The sequence below is a fragment of the Bombus huntii genome, chromosome 2 (genome assembly GCF_024542735.1).
Source record: "Bombus huntii isolate Logan2020A chromosome 2, iyBomHunt1.1, whole genome shotgun sequence".
NCBI classification, from domain to species: Eukaryota; Metazoa; Arthropoda; class Insecta; order Hymenoptera; family Apidae; genus Bombus; species Bombus huntii.
The window spans coordinates 12,893,469-12,908,268 of NC_066239.1; the positions used below are offsets into that span (position 1 = coordinate 12,893,469).

Genomic DNA, 14,800 nt, shown 5'->3' on the forward strand with positions numbered 1-14,800 from the left:
GAGAAAAACTCTACGTTGCGATAGGTAAATGAGGAATTGTGATTAAATTCGAACATGTGATTAAACGCGAACATGTGGTTAAATTCAATTGAATAATCGACGAGTAATTCATAAATTAATATCGTCATTCCTTTCAAATAAAGTACATTTTGCACTGTATATTTTGCATTAGTTCGCTCATTATGATATTACAAAATTTGATATCATTGTTTTAACGATGATCAGTTGCAAAGCTTTGAAAGTTTCCAAGAATATTAATCGTCAAAGGATCAGACTGTCGATGAAATATTCTAATCTTTGAGTCAGTATACTAGAGAAATTCAAAAAGGACGTTTTGATACTATAATAACACTTTCATGCAAGATAGAAGACATTTTCAAACTTTATGTACGTTTCTTTAAATCACAAAAACATCTCTCACAGCATGAATTCTACCCTGTCGTTGCCAAATATGTGCTTTGCCTTTCGTTATCTCTTTTCTCCTAACTTTTCTTTATATTCCACCGAAAAAGTTCTATCATCATTGTTCTCATTCCGTTTGATTAGTAGTGGAGGTTCGTACTTCCAAGGTAATTTCACGGGAAAAATGCCTGAACGTGTGTAATTGAAACCAACGTTTCTGAATATTGTTAGAGGAATCCTGTTGGCGAGAATGAGAAAATAAAATACCTTGCAAAGTAGGTGTATCTAATGCTTCAGTACCTCTAATGGAATTCTCTGATGGTCAAACAATATTCAATAACACGCAGCGAAACGTAGCCAGCGTGCACGTCACACTCTCTACAGTATTTAATTTGCTATTATTCATTACGGAAATTGCATGACTAGACTGTTTGCGAAGTTCCGTAAATTTTTCGCAATATTCTCCTATTTGCGAGTATATCGTTCGTACAGAACTAAATTTACTGTGTGATTTTCGGATGGCAGACGGTATTCAACAATTTTAAACGAGATCTCTTTTCAGATATCAAAATAATTAGAACTACATATTCAAAATTCTATTGCTCTGTTAGCATGATAAACCAATTAGTCAGAAGTATTTTGTAAATATAAATTATATTTGAAAAATATACGCATGTCTGACTGGAATCATGCAGATTACTACTTGTAAGAATATTTCAACCTTGCGTTCGTAGAGAACTACATCGAAGAATTATTAATGCGATTAATAAAACAATTTTAGTTTACAAAAATTACGATATGATTCATTATTACAAACTTTGAATTCATCGAAAAATAACTTTTAGAGATCACTTTAACTTTTTCAACTTCATTAGCGGTCCATTAAAAAACAAAACATTTCCTTTCTACAAACCTACGGGGTAGCAGACTAAACAATTCGCAACACGTAGACAAACCCTTTTTCGAAAAGAAGAGAAGTAGAAATAAATAAACGCGTTTTCTGGAAGTAGCAGCTCTTAGACAAACTCGACTGGAAATTTCCTATGCATAAAATGTATCTATAACAGTAAACAGTAAAATCCGAAGAAACACGTAACAGAGTACAAGAAAGACAAACGTGACGGGTCTCCTTTGTAGCTACAAATAGATTCAGATCGGATTCATTGTCTTATCAGAAGGGAGTAATTTCTGAAACTCCGTAAACGACGCACGTGCTTGGAAACAACGAGGTTTGTTACGATCGAAACAAACAAACTTTTAAAATCGCTACGAGAATTCTCTAGCAACACAGCGTGACATCTCTACCGTGTTTCTGTGTCACGTATGTCGCTATATACGAACGCTTGCACTACTTGAGACCGCGCACAGCCAGATCGATGTAGCCTAATTAGCGGTCACTAATTTTTTTGTCCCACTATCTCTCTCTTCCTCTCTCTAGCTTCGAGCAGGTAAGATGCTGTGCAATTTAGTTCTATCCTGGATCCTCTTGCGTAATTAAATTGATATTATTCGTGGAATTAATGTAATTAATAATTAAAATTACCAGAGTGTTCGAATTAATTAACACATATCTTTTTATTGAAATTTAATAAATTTTCTACATTTTTGCGAATTTGAATGAATTTTGTAAATTATATGGATAATGCTTGCTTTTCCTTTCTAATAGTAAGTGCCTTCTCCCCGTAATTCTCATTTTGCTTTCCTTCTTACAAATTTCATATCATAGTTTTAGTATTTTAGTGTAAGTAGTTCTAGTTTTTATCATGTTTTTCATTCTTTCGTAAAGTGAAAAGTTTGATGATAAAGTTCTACATAGATAAATTTTTCAATTATAAGTCAGCAGTAAAATTGGTGAACTGTGTGTGTGTGTGTGTGTGTTATAGAAGTTCTTAATGTACAACTTGTAATTTGTCAATTCACTAATGTGATTAGTTGGTATATCGTGGTGAAGGAGGAAACCTTGTATCTCGATGTATAATGGAAAGAAGAAGCGTAGTCGAGAGATGGAAGAATCGAATGACAGTGTGACAACAAAGGCTAAAGTTTTTATAGCTCGTCGTTCGTGGTTTCGCTGCGATATTAGATTAATGTCAGCGAGTTTATTCCACAGGGCTGACCGTACGTCGATGTTAATGGAATTTTGAATGGCGTTCCAAGTTTGATGCGAATTTGTTATAGTTATGTATGCATCGTGTTGTATGGAAATTTTATTACTACATTTGTGATCAGAATCGAAATTGGTGCAAATCGCGTGCACAGTTACATTTTCTGCGTTACAAAAATTTACATTTCAGTGTAAAAAGGAGATCATTGGTTTTTTAATGTTTTTAACGTGAACTTTTGGAAACTGTCGAATCCTTGGATTTATATCTTTTTGGGAGCCATTCCTATCAATAAAGAAATGGGCTAAAATAGAAAATAAGAGAAAGACATCGGCGTATTGCTATTGTTGAAAAATTATTATGTTATCCTTAACATCGAGGATAATAGTGCCTCCATGCGATTAATATGAGAAAGAGTGTCAGAGAATCGTGAAGTCTCGAAGAGATTAAAAGTAACAGAGGATACTTTTTCTAGATTGTTACAATGTCGTGGCGAGACGTTAAATTAATGTGGGCGACTTCTGCCACACGGGATACGTAAACAACGATAGAAATACTTGAAACTTTAGGTAGAGAAAACAATACTGGAAGTTTCAGATATATATTTCTGTCGAGTATACCCTGTTATTCTTATGTCAATAGAAATACTTGTTACTTTTGAACAAAATGTGTTTATCGACGTCATCTCGAATAAAATATTAAAAAAGCGGTGTAATATAATTTTTGTTATAACGTAAACAGTTAATTTACGTAAACGTTAAATTGCAGAAACTATATCCTTTAATATTGATGGTTATAACAATTGATTACTAAGTTGACTAGAATAAATTTTAGCAGACCACATGATTAAACCCAATGTAGTTTATATTACACCAAACCATCGCAATTAAAACACGTATTTATGTTGTAATTTACTACAACCGTCTCATTTAGCAATTTATAAAACACTGTCATTAAGTACTACACATCTAGCAATACTAATCCTGATTTAGTTTAAATGTATTTGGCAAATAAATCAATTCACAATAATGACTCTCCGGTGAATCTGATAATAGCAATATACATATATAGTTTATAATACAAATAATGTTCGTAGGTCATATTTACAATACATGAAGGTAATAAACACCTATAGTAGAATCTCCGTTATGCGAATACAAGGAATGTGCGGGTACCCGAAATGACGCATGCCAGAGGTCCGGGTTGGGTGAGGTAGCGATCAGGATGGGTCGAATCGGATTATTTAGGAATTAAATTTTCAATTCGGAATCCGATGCTCGATTCAAAACATAATTTTTCCGCCACCTTGTATTTAAAGTACACTAAAACAGTATACGTTTAAATCAAATTCCAGTATAAGTTAACTCGATTTAAAAATATAAAACGAAATGGGATATATGAACCATTTAATGCAAAAGTGGTGTGACTCGATTTTTTGCCTATTTGATTTAACACCACATCTCGGAAGCGTAACTTTCATTTTGTTTTGTGCAAACGCGGTGTAAGTATATCTTCATTAGTTTCTCGGTGGATAGCGGAATAAGTGAGAATCGCCCACTCGACCCTTTACAGAAGTTTTACTTTATCCCTCATTATACAGTAATCAACTTTTTTGACTTACACCACTTTTGCATTAAACGACTCATATAAAAAGTTAGTACCACTTAGGAATAATATTACATTTAAGTAATACTACTTTTTCTAGAATGTAAAATAATTTAAAATACAAGAAAAGACAGATGCTCAGCTGTTCAATGATTCTTCTATGAAACGGTTACATTCTTGTATTAATTCGAATACTAAAGTTCTACTGTTTCATTTATCATTAAAAATACATTCGAGAAGACGCTGAAAATAGTAATTATCAAAAATATCATCTTTGTTCCAGGTCTCACGTTTCAATTCCTTCAATCGCGTCAAAAGGGTCAGGATGGTGCAGTGGTGGAATTAATTCAGCGCTCTCGTGCAAAGCTAGGTTAGTGATGCTTAATTTTTCCCAAGTACAATGGACGGCTGCGTTGCATGCAGGATGAAGTTGGTATTACTTTCATTAAGAAGTTAATATTTTACGAGATACGCGAATGGAAAGCGCGAAGCATAATGCAGGCAGCAAATACAAACCGGCGCAATAATCTCTCAGCAGAATGGGATAGTAGGAGCGTGGCAGGCAGAAGGTAAATGCAGAAATTTGCGGCCAACTAAATGGCGACATACGAGCTCGAAGATTTAATTGCATAGCCCTTGTGTCTGTAATAGAAATCCTTTTCACGAACTCTATAAACTGGCTCGTGCTTCAAACAGGGTTGCTCGTTTTACTCTTGAAATCGCGTATGCAGGGTACTTCAGCGACGATCGACCAATGCAAAAGCAATGTGAACATTTCACATATAACTGTTTCACACGAAAATATCGTACTCGACTGTGTTCTCAAAGTAAAATTGTTTTTCTGCTCCTATAAGTTGCAGCTGCTTACTTTGTAGATAACAGACGAAAATGACCGTTATCTTTAACATGAACTCAAGACTGCAGTGTTTGTGTCACAGAGTGGTGCAATTTTTCAAAGGTCAGAAATACGAATCGATTTGTTGAAAGAATATTTTACACAATGCCGAATTTCTTAAACTCTCGTGTGGAATTTTTTATCTAAATTAGACGATGATGATTGTTATTTTAATTATACGAACGCTTGCAATTGTAATAGTAGATGAGGCAAACTAAATTCCAATCCAATTATCCGAATGTGGATCCTAACTATCTGCATATTTATTCGAGAATTACAGGTAAAGGAGGAAATTGGAGAATTTCTATTGTTAATGCTTATCCTCCTGTGTATTTAGGAAATTCTACGGTATTTATTTAACATATAAAATATTAACGTATAAAACGCACATGCAATGAGTTTTGTTAGTGAAATCAGTTATAGTAGTTTACAGTACGGAAGTCATAGTTCATAATTCGGAAATGTAATGCATGTGTACCTATTTATATAAGCTGTTTTCTCTGTTTTTCCCGTTATTGAAGGACACTTTGTATAAGTCTCTACAGGAATCGATAAAATATCTTATAGAAAGTTTCGGAACTTTATCTTGTTCGTGAAGATCAACGAAGGCAGGAATTATAAAATATGTAGTCCTCGTGGGATTCGTGTTCAAAAATCGTTCTTGGAAGTCGGAGAGAGACGTGGCGAAATGTACAGGGGAACATTACCCAAGAGAATTATTAGCCATTGCACGGATCCTCAAACTCGACCACTACGTGACGCAGAGAAATGGGAATACAGGAAGCAAATGTCCTGGGAACGTTTGAACAGCGTGCACGAGGTCCTCGTAAGTTCGCTCCCAAACGCTGTTATCAAAATGGCAGTACGTGATTCGTCTACTTGCCTATTTACTTTGCATTTGGTAAATACGGGGCAAGGTACGATTCGATAACTGATTTGAAAATTGAGGCGATACATGCGAACCGGCGGCACGTAAACGAATAAATTTTAAACAAATTTGAACCGAGAGATCATAATGTTCTTGCATGTTTAGAGATATTATGGATAATGAGTTAAAGAACGAAACATATAATAGCTTTATTGTTAGTCTGTATCGTATAGACAATTATAATAATAAATGAGATAATGAAGATTTGGCAAATAAATTTTTGACAGTATATCGTTAAAGATTTCACAGTGAACTTAACAAATTCCAGGTATCATATTTATTATTCAGAAGATGATTCTCTTTTAGGAAAGTGATATTAAAATTGGTTCAAAACAAACACAGAAATAATAGTAGACATATCGATTTACCTAAAGAAACGTTTATTTAGGAAATTGAGCAATATTTTAGCTATGTATCTTCTATTCTTTGATTGTTTTAATTCTACATTTAAATAAGCACATTTTTCATAAAAATATTCATTTCATTGGACAAAGGCACATAATTTCCATAAATAAAAATAGGTTATAGGAATGTAAAACAGAGAAACGACTCTGTTCTATATCAGATGGTTCTGACATTTCTAGCGGAGTAATAAATTGAGGCTCTAACTCTTCAACGCTCAGCGCGATAAAAAATAAACATTCAAGTCGGTAGTTCATGCGTAAAAATGCCAAGCAGCGACGTCCAGTCTTCATGCGTGTAACGGCAAATTTCCAAATTGTAATGAGTACAAATGATAGAAATTACGTGGGAAATCGGTGTAGCTTTCCACCATCGCGTTGTAGGTATATCCCGTGTCAGATATAACGGTTAATGAAATTTGCAACAGGAACTTGTCGCAATAACGGCTGTCAAGAAGAAATATCGATTTTGATACATGCACGTGTACACATTCCACACCGGCAATTACACCTCGTCAAATGGAACGCACTATGCGTTTTAATTTCCATCTCGAGTTAAGTCGAACTGCCCTCTGAATCCAACTATATGATTTTTAACGTAGCCCAAACTAAATCATTGTGTCGCGCGATATTATAATTTATACTACGTATCTCCTTGATTCTCTGAAATTTTCTATACTCTTGTTACTTATTTGAATGTATAATTCAGTTCGAAACTTCACGTTGCATTACAATTTTCGCAGATATCATTAAATTTATGGGAAGTAATGTAGATCATTATAACATAGTGTATTTCACTGGTTTCACACAGACAAAACGAAACTCTAAAAAGGCAGAATACAGAAGTAATTAAAATTACTCTTTACATCGTGAAAGAAGCGTTTAAAGTATTCAATTTCTATACGAACTGCCAAAACAATGCGTGAAAATTATCGAGTGATATTGACGAGTGAGTATAGGCTGAAAGGATCCCGCTTCGTTTCAGTTGGACTCGAAAGCTCCAGAATATTCAGCTGGTGCAAGAAATTGCAGCTTTTCCATGCCCCGTTCCTGCCCTGGAAATTAACTCGTTGCGTTACACGAGGAAAGCTAGAAACTGCAATCGGCTACATTCCGAACAGGCACGTGCCGTAAGAGCTCCATTTCCGGTAGTCAGGTTGTTTCTTTCAACTAGAACGATGGTCTTGGAGCGTTTATATACGAACGCCTTCACATTTCGGATGCTTTGTGACAGATACACAGACACATACACACAAAGATGCAGATAGATAGATAGATAGATAGATAGATAGATAGGGAGAGAGAGAGAAACTTTCGACTATACTTCGTTCGAACGGTCGTAACGCGTCGGAACTTTGAATTTGATTGGACTGCAAGAGCCGACGAAACTCTGCACGAGTCCTGCCCATGACACTCGACAATGGAATCGTTGCGTTTCGACTACACGCGTACACTCGTATGGAACTTCGACGACAGTTTCATCCGACAATGAATCAAATCTCGCCTAAGGCTAGCGAGAAACTTAAATCATGGACAATAGTTGGCGATGCTCCAAAGGATGGGGCGAGGGATGTTCGATTTTCGGCTCCTTAGATTCCTATCGAACGTCTAATAACTGGAGAGTCGAGGATTATTCGTCCGAATTAAACAATTCCGGTATACAATGGAACAATTGGCGAGGCTAGATATTGTGCCGGTGAAAAGGGTTTAAATCAAATGAATACAATTTTACATTCCTCTCGTTAATAGTTCGTTTTTCTAGCATAAGTAACGTTGGGCAAATGTCTTGACTGTATCACAAGCTTGAACACTTTTCAATCTCAACCGTGATTTATCTTTTCCTCTTTCATTTATACCCGTGTATTACATTTATATGCACGAGTTTTTAAAGGTACACGAGTGGATGTAAGTGTATGTGAAGCAAGTGTGAAATATTTAAAAGAGGCTGTGCATTTTGGTCGAATGTGGACAGGTTGTGGCATGAAAACGTTTTGGAAGAATTAATGGACGTCAAGTGGAGCGGTTTAAATAAAAAGACGTTTATTGACTTCTATTCTCTCTTACATTTTGAAGCTGGACTGTGAAATTATTATATGTATACGATTACGGTTATTAGTAATTGTAATAATACCGTTGAAGGTAAAAATAATATTTTTCTACAACCGATTGATTTTCGAGAAAAATGATTCCCAGACGAGTCTGGCTGTGATGAAAATGTAGAAATCTCAAGTAAGAAAGCATTTTTCGTGATATTAGGACAACCATAAGTGACTGACTAATGATAAGGTCTTGGGAGAACTTGACGTGCCTTTGAAACAATCTGGAGTATCCTTCAAATAAGTTTCAACAGCGTTACAATGACCGAGGCACAGTTTTGACGACATTCAACTCCCCTTTAATGCCTGTAACATTACCTTACGATATAATATAATGATTTTAACGACATTTTCGACGATCTCCAAATGTGCTTTAGATAGTCTTTGGTGACTTAAAAATAATTTCCGAACGATCTTCATCTTATGATCAGTTCAAGTAACATTTTCCTAATACCTATCTCAATATCTTAAAGAGGAACACTTGCGAAACTATAGGACCTTCGTAACATCTGCTGGAAGCTTTTGATTTCGAAGAAATCCTCTCAACATCCTTTTCTATTTAAGATTTTAACCTTGCTTTATAAAAATAGAAACTTTTAACTTCAATGTTTTACAGTTGAGTAGCTAACACCTAAGAAATCCCACGCAAGAAGGACACGAGCTTTTCAATTTAAGTGATTGCGCCCTTTCGTTTAACAAATAGTCTTATCTTGCCACGCATGTTTATTTATCAAGTAGAACTGGGTGCGACTTATCTGAATTCCTCCGATCAACCTAGACCCTCGTTGACTTGGCTGGACACACCTCGAACTATTTCGGTTCACTCTGATTCATCTGGAACGATTCCGACAACTTTCTACTAGTCTAACCTCCACCTATGTACTTGTGAGACCTGCACTGATTGGCTTCGACCTTGTGGAACCGATCTCTGATAAATCTGAACCAAGTTCGAATCTCTGTCTCTGTCTCTCTCTGTCTCTCTTTGTCTCTGTCTGTCTGTCTGTCTGTCTCTCTCTCTCTCTCTCTCTCTCTCTCTCACTTTTTCGCTTTATCAGGACTTTGGCCGAAGAGGTAAATTATCGGAACGCTTTAACGCTTGTATCAACTCGAATTACTCACCATTTGCGGCCGTTGGACTAGTTCCTCGAATTTCGTCCGAGCTTATATTTGCAGACTTGTATTTGTTGCGGTTTACTTTAATTGAAGTGTCAAAACAGTGAACGTAATTGGATACAACGAGAAAAAATATTGGATGATGTTTAATTTTCGTTCGTTTCGATTTTGTCGTCAGTGTATGCGCATACGAATACTTTTTTACGGGTTAGAATGTAATATCGTGAAAGAGTTAGATTTTTGTGTCAATTTTTTTTAAAATACACGTTTAATAGTTGATATATATTTTTCTGATCTTGCATTCTATGTAAAAATACTATCTATTTTCCATCAAATATTCGTTTTTCATCATGCCAAATAACTGGCAGTCTCTACGCCCTCTGTTACAATAGTCACGTTTCACAAATTTCCTTCATTTCGTTCATAACTCCAAGGATTGTAATTATCGCTTTGAGAAATGTCTACAAACGAGTTTCGAGAGACTTGAAAGCTACAGATGACGTCCAAAGGAACTTAATAATCACTTCCATGTAGATAGTTGTAAGTATTATTTTATGTTACTATCTTTACATGCCTTTTTTAGGCGTAAGAAATAGAATAAAACAAATCTAAGAAATTCATAAATCGATTCATCGATACATAATAAAACTCTCGTTATATCATACGGAAAAGTTGTTTCCAAACATCAATTTGAGTAATTCAAAGTAGTTAAACAATTTTTTTTATATAAATTTAATTAGAGAAAGTACAATAGACATGTATCTATGAATGACGAAGGTAAAACACCATTAATAAATCACTGAGCAAAGGAAATTTATTTGTTTCTTTAGAAATACACACACACACACACATACACACACTGGTACTGGCAAAGTTTTTCCACTTTCTTCTCATTCACTTAGATGTTATTCGACGTGCTTTCACATAGTCCAGTCTACTGACTTCTTCGAACTTTTCCCGATACCTTTTAATTCGTCTTCTCTCCTATCTTGGACCTTCCGTTACATTCTAGCTTCGTTCCTTCTTTTTTTTTCGCAGAACTTCTTTGAATTAATCTGATTTGCTCGACCCTGTTCAGACACCTGCTTTATCCGAGCCACTCCAAGCTTAGCTTGACTTACATAGATCTTTCCTGACTCAAACAAACGTGCCTTCTGTTTCGTTCGTCTTATTCGGATCCCTTTAATTCGTTTGACTTCCTCTTAAATTTTAAATCGTCCGCTTCTTTCTGCCAAAGTTGTACCGACTACGCGCACATATTTTTTTCAAGTAGTTGAATTACTATCAAACTTTTATCAGCCTTCTAATTATAAATATAAAAAAGACAAAGTTCTTCAAAAGCCGTTATAATTTTATATTGACACACATACGCGCGAACTGCAATTCAGAGTTTTATCTTACGAGTCCTTCGTATAGAAAGTTCCTGAATTGTTTGTAATTAGTACAAGAAAACCACATACAATAAATTGAGCAACCTTACTCAAACCTAGTCAAAGTAGAGGAAAATTTAATCGCTGTCGGCGTGCCGCGAAATCCAATCACAAAGTTCGACATATCTCAGCAGTTTACGTGCTCTTATTCGCGAAGTTATGCGAATTAATAAAATTTTATACGGACGAGAAGAATGACTGTAGAATGTCGTAATTGCAAAAAATTCACCTTTTTCAAGCATAAATCTAATTATGCAAGACTATCATTCGCAAAGAAGTTTGAAAACGAGTCAACGTTGCTGCAACGAGAACAATCCGATCTTTTTACAATGAACCGTGTCCAGGGACCACGACGAATACGATTGGAACAATTGAACACTGACAGAGAATAGTTGGAAACAGGCTAATTTCAGTTGAAATGGAATCGACGCGAGTTATTACGAGTCTTCGAATATAAATAAAATAGATGTTTTATACTGTAATAGATATTGCAATCGTTTCACCGTGAATCTCAAAGAATAGGACTTGAAATGAGTTTCAATATGTTAAGATTGCTTCCATCTACCTCGTGACTTCAGTGACAGCTGTAGTAGATTCAGATGGCGTTAGACAGGCAACTGAATCTGCATTAGTGATGTGAAATACTTCAATTGCGCAGAACGCTGTTTCGGATATAGAAATGCATGCATCTACGAAATGGAAAATTAAACGTATTTGATCGAAGTGTACCTTATCGATCGATTAACATACTCGTAACTGACATACTGTTGCTTTCGCTTAATTATGTCCTCTTAATTGCTAGGTTCTAGAGATGAACAGATGAACAGAACTGTAAGCAACGAGGTTGGGATAAATATTTTTAGTTAAATTAAGAATATGTCTGACTCAAAAGATATAGAACTCCTGTGGAGAACTAACCATATTTTAGTAGCAGTGGATTGATCGTTTGAGCTATTAAATCTCCCTTGTATTTTGTTTTGAATTTTTCCCTCTCTATATTTAGCTTTTTGTTTTCCGAACTAATTTGTTGGAAAAAGCTGCTCTGTCTGTAATTCTCCGATGCACGTTGAATCCAAGGGATTTGGTAGTAATCTTTGCGTATATCGAAGGTTTTAATCCCGCATTAATGTAATCTCTAACTCCTACGCTTATCACGATGAGTATCTCCGGACACGACTTCGCCACATGAAGTTCATAAACGATGTTAAACCGGAAGTGTCTTCGCCTTGTGTGGGAACAGCCACGTGCATTTCGATGGATAGCGAAACGAACCGCAGCAACCACAGAGACAGCCGAGTTTGGAAACCAAGTTACGAGTGAGAACGCTAGTGGCATTCGACAATAAGCGAGAAATTCAGATTTGTATGATATGCACAATTATAGGGAGAAGCGAAAGCTTTTTACCACGAGATCATTAAATGAAATGCCAGACTAGCGAAAGCTACGTCAAATTATGTATTTGTATAAATCGGATAGTTAGGCAAAGACATTCTAGAATTGTGTTTGCTATGCAATCCTTTGTTGATAAATTCGGTGCTACTTGTGTATATCTCTAGTTCAAAGACTGAAATAAATGAAAAGAATGAGCACAGTTCTTTGTGGCAGGAAATAACTATTTCTACCAAGACGCAGGATGGATTTTCCAGAATCGATTTCGAAAGCTACGGATAGTTCAAGGTTGGTTACATAGTTTCGAAAAGAGCATCACTCCTACGGGATGATCCAAAGTGAGTTCCGCGGTTATACAGCGGTTTATGATAGATACTGTGCTTACAGAACATTCTCCCGGCCACTGCAACCTCAACTCGGAAATTCTGCGATTACGAGATCAATAAGCAATATGCTAAATAGTTATTGTTTTAAGTAATGAATATTTTAGATGTTATGCCTCTGTTTATCGTCTGATTATGGAGAATTTATTTGTTAATATTGTCCATTATTTTGTAATGATCCTCAATCATCCAATCAATCATCTAATAATGTAGGGTATAGTATTGTACAATACTCTAACCTCGTGTTACAATCTAAAATTTGTTCAATTTTATAATTTCTTATATAAATGAAGTTTTTGACATTCATAGAATTTCTATAGGAGTATTTTACTCTGACAAATTCATTGCACGTTACAAATTTATAAATCCAGAACTATCCTTTTCTTAACAAAGTTTCACTGGTAACTGCGTGTCTTACAACGTCTCTACAAAATCTCACGCCAATCGTTTAAATGGCAGCTATGTATTGACGATATTGCCAATACACAGCACGATTGGAACAGGCAGAAGCACAAGGGATATTTTGTCGAACGATTCTTTCAGGCCATGGAATCGCACGAGCATCCACGGGAGACAGTATTGAAAGATGTTTCCCTATGGAGGAGTGAGAAAGAGTTATAGTAGAACGTGCAAGATTTCCCATTGGATAACAGAGGTTTAGCAAAAGTCGCCGCAGCGTTTATTTCCTGCTACCATCAACTTCTTGAGCTCCTTGACATTATCAAAAGCTGTATCGGCTTTACCATAACGCAAATAAATAAACGAACTCATACCCCGAGTGTCCGCGTTGAAAGATATTCAACGAAGCGTCGACCAAACCATTTTATAATAATCTGAATTATGTTATATTTTACAAAATTCTGAATTTACGTCCAATAACTGTTGGTTGCTTGTGAAAAAAATATATAGTAAAATTCCTCTGACCGCTTTATCGAAAATACCAGTGTCAAGGCGATAAAATATTGCGATTAAAACATACTTGCGAAAAATTGGTGCACGGTAGAAACTACATGACATATTCATCCGACTCATTTATAAACCCGGAATCGTATAAATGTTTAATACAAAATAGAACATGATATACTAAACGTGAAACAAAACTCAAATCACCATGATCAAAATCATGATACCATGTTTATAAAACGATAGAAATTCTACTTTTAATGGTATACAATTTAGAATAATTTTAAATTTTGCTTAATATAGTGGAAAGTATTAGGTATAACTAAAATTATGAATGTATGTAATAAAAATTATGAATATATTTACACGTCATGATAAATTATTATCCTTCGATACTTTCTCTTCTTCCTATTATGATTACAGTAAAATTGCAATTCCTATAGTTTCGTAAACATCTTGCACATCTTCATCGTACATTTTATGCATTTTACATGCATAAATACACGCGTATATCTTCCTCTTTAATGGCAAAAGAGAAAACAAAGCCGATAAATGCTATTTCTCACGTTAAAAACTTATATGTCAGCGGAGTTACACTTTATTTCCTCTTGCCTCGACATAAAAAGACAAAACACGCATTAAAAACTAGTACACAATGCAGTTCACTTTCTACCAGCTTTGCCAGGAGATTTCATGCGCGAGATCATGTAGTACCGTGTAACGTATTACATTCCGTCCTTTTGTAACACAGAAAATATTACGAAGTAGAAAACGTTCATATAACATTACTCGAAACAACTGTCTGCAATTTTTCTCCGCATCAGACTTTCATATTTCACGAAACAATTTCGTCGCGTGCAAATGGCATTGGTGTTTCGCATTCTTGTCCCGCCGCTTCTGCTTGGCGGCGGATATCGATCACGGAAATCGCGTGATTCGCTTACCCAACGACAACGTATCGCGAAAATATGATTCGCGTCTTGGCGCTATGATAAGTTGATATTGGTGGTGTTTCAGTCGGTCGTTCCACTACGATCTATGACATTAAAGAAGGAAAGGGTTACGGGGTCGTAAATCATATTTCGAAGATACATGTTGTGAATGCATAACAACGGGGGAATGGATCTTTTTGATAAAAACACTAGCTACATGG

The 14,800-nt window shown here is 35.6% G+C and overlaps 1 protein-coding gene across 1 annotated transcript in view; it reads left to right on the forward strand.

Moving 5' to 3' along the window:
- Window positions 1-14,800, forward strand: part of LOC126877005 (guanylate cyclase soluble subunit beta-1) — a 111,147-nt gene that overhangs the window by 59,257 nt on the left and 37,090 nt on the right. The window contains exon 3 of the mRNA XM_050639875.1: window positions 4,393-4,479. The gene's annotated coding sequence lies outside the window, so the exon portion shown is untranslated. The remainder of the gene's footprint in view (window positions 1-4,392; window positions 4,480-14,800) is intronic.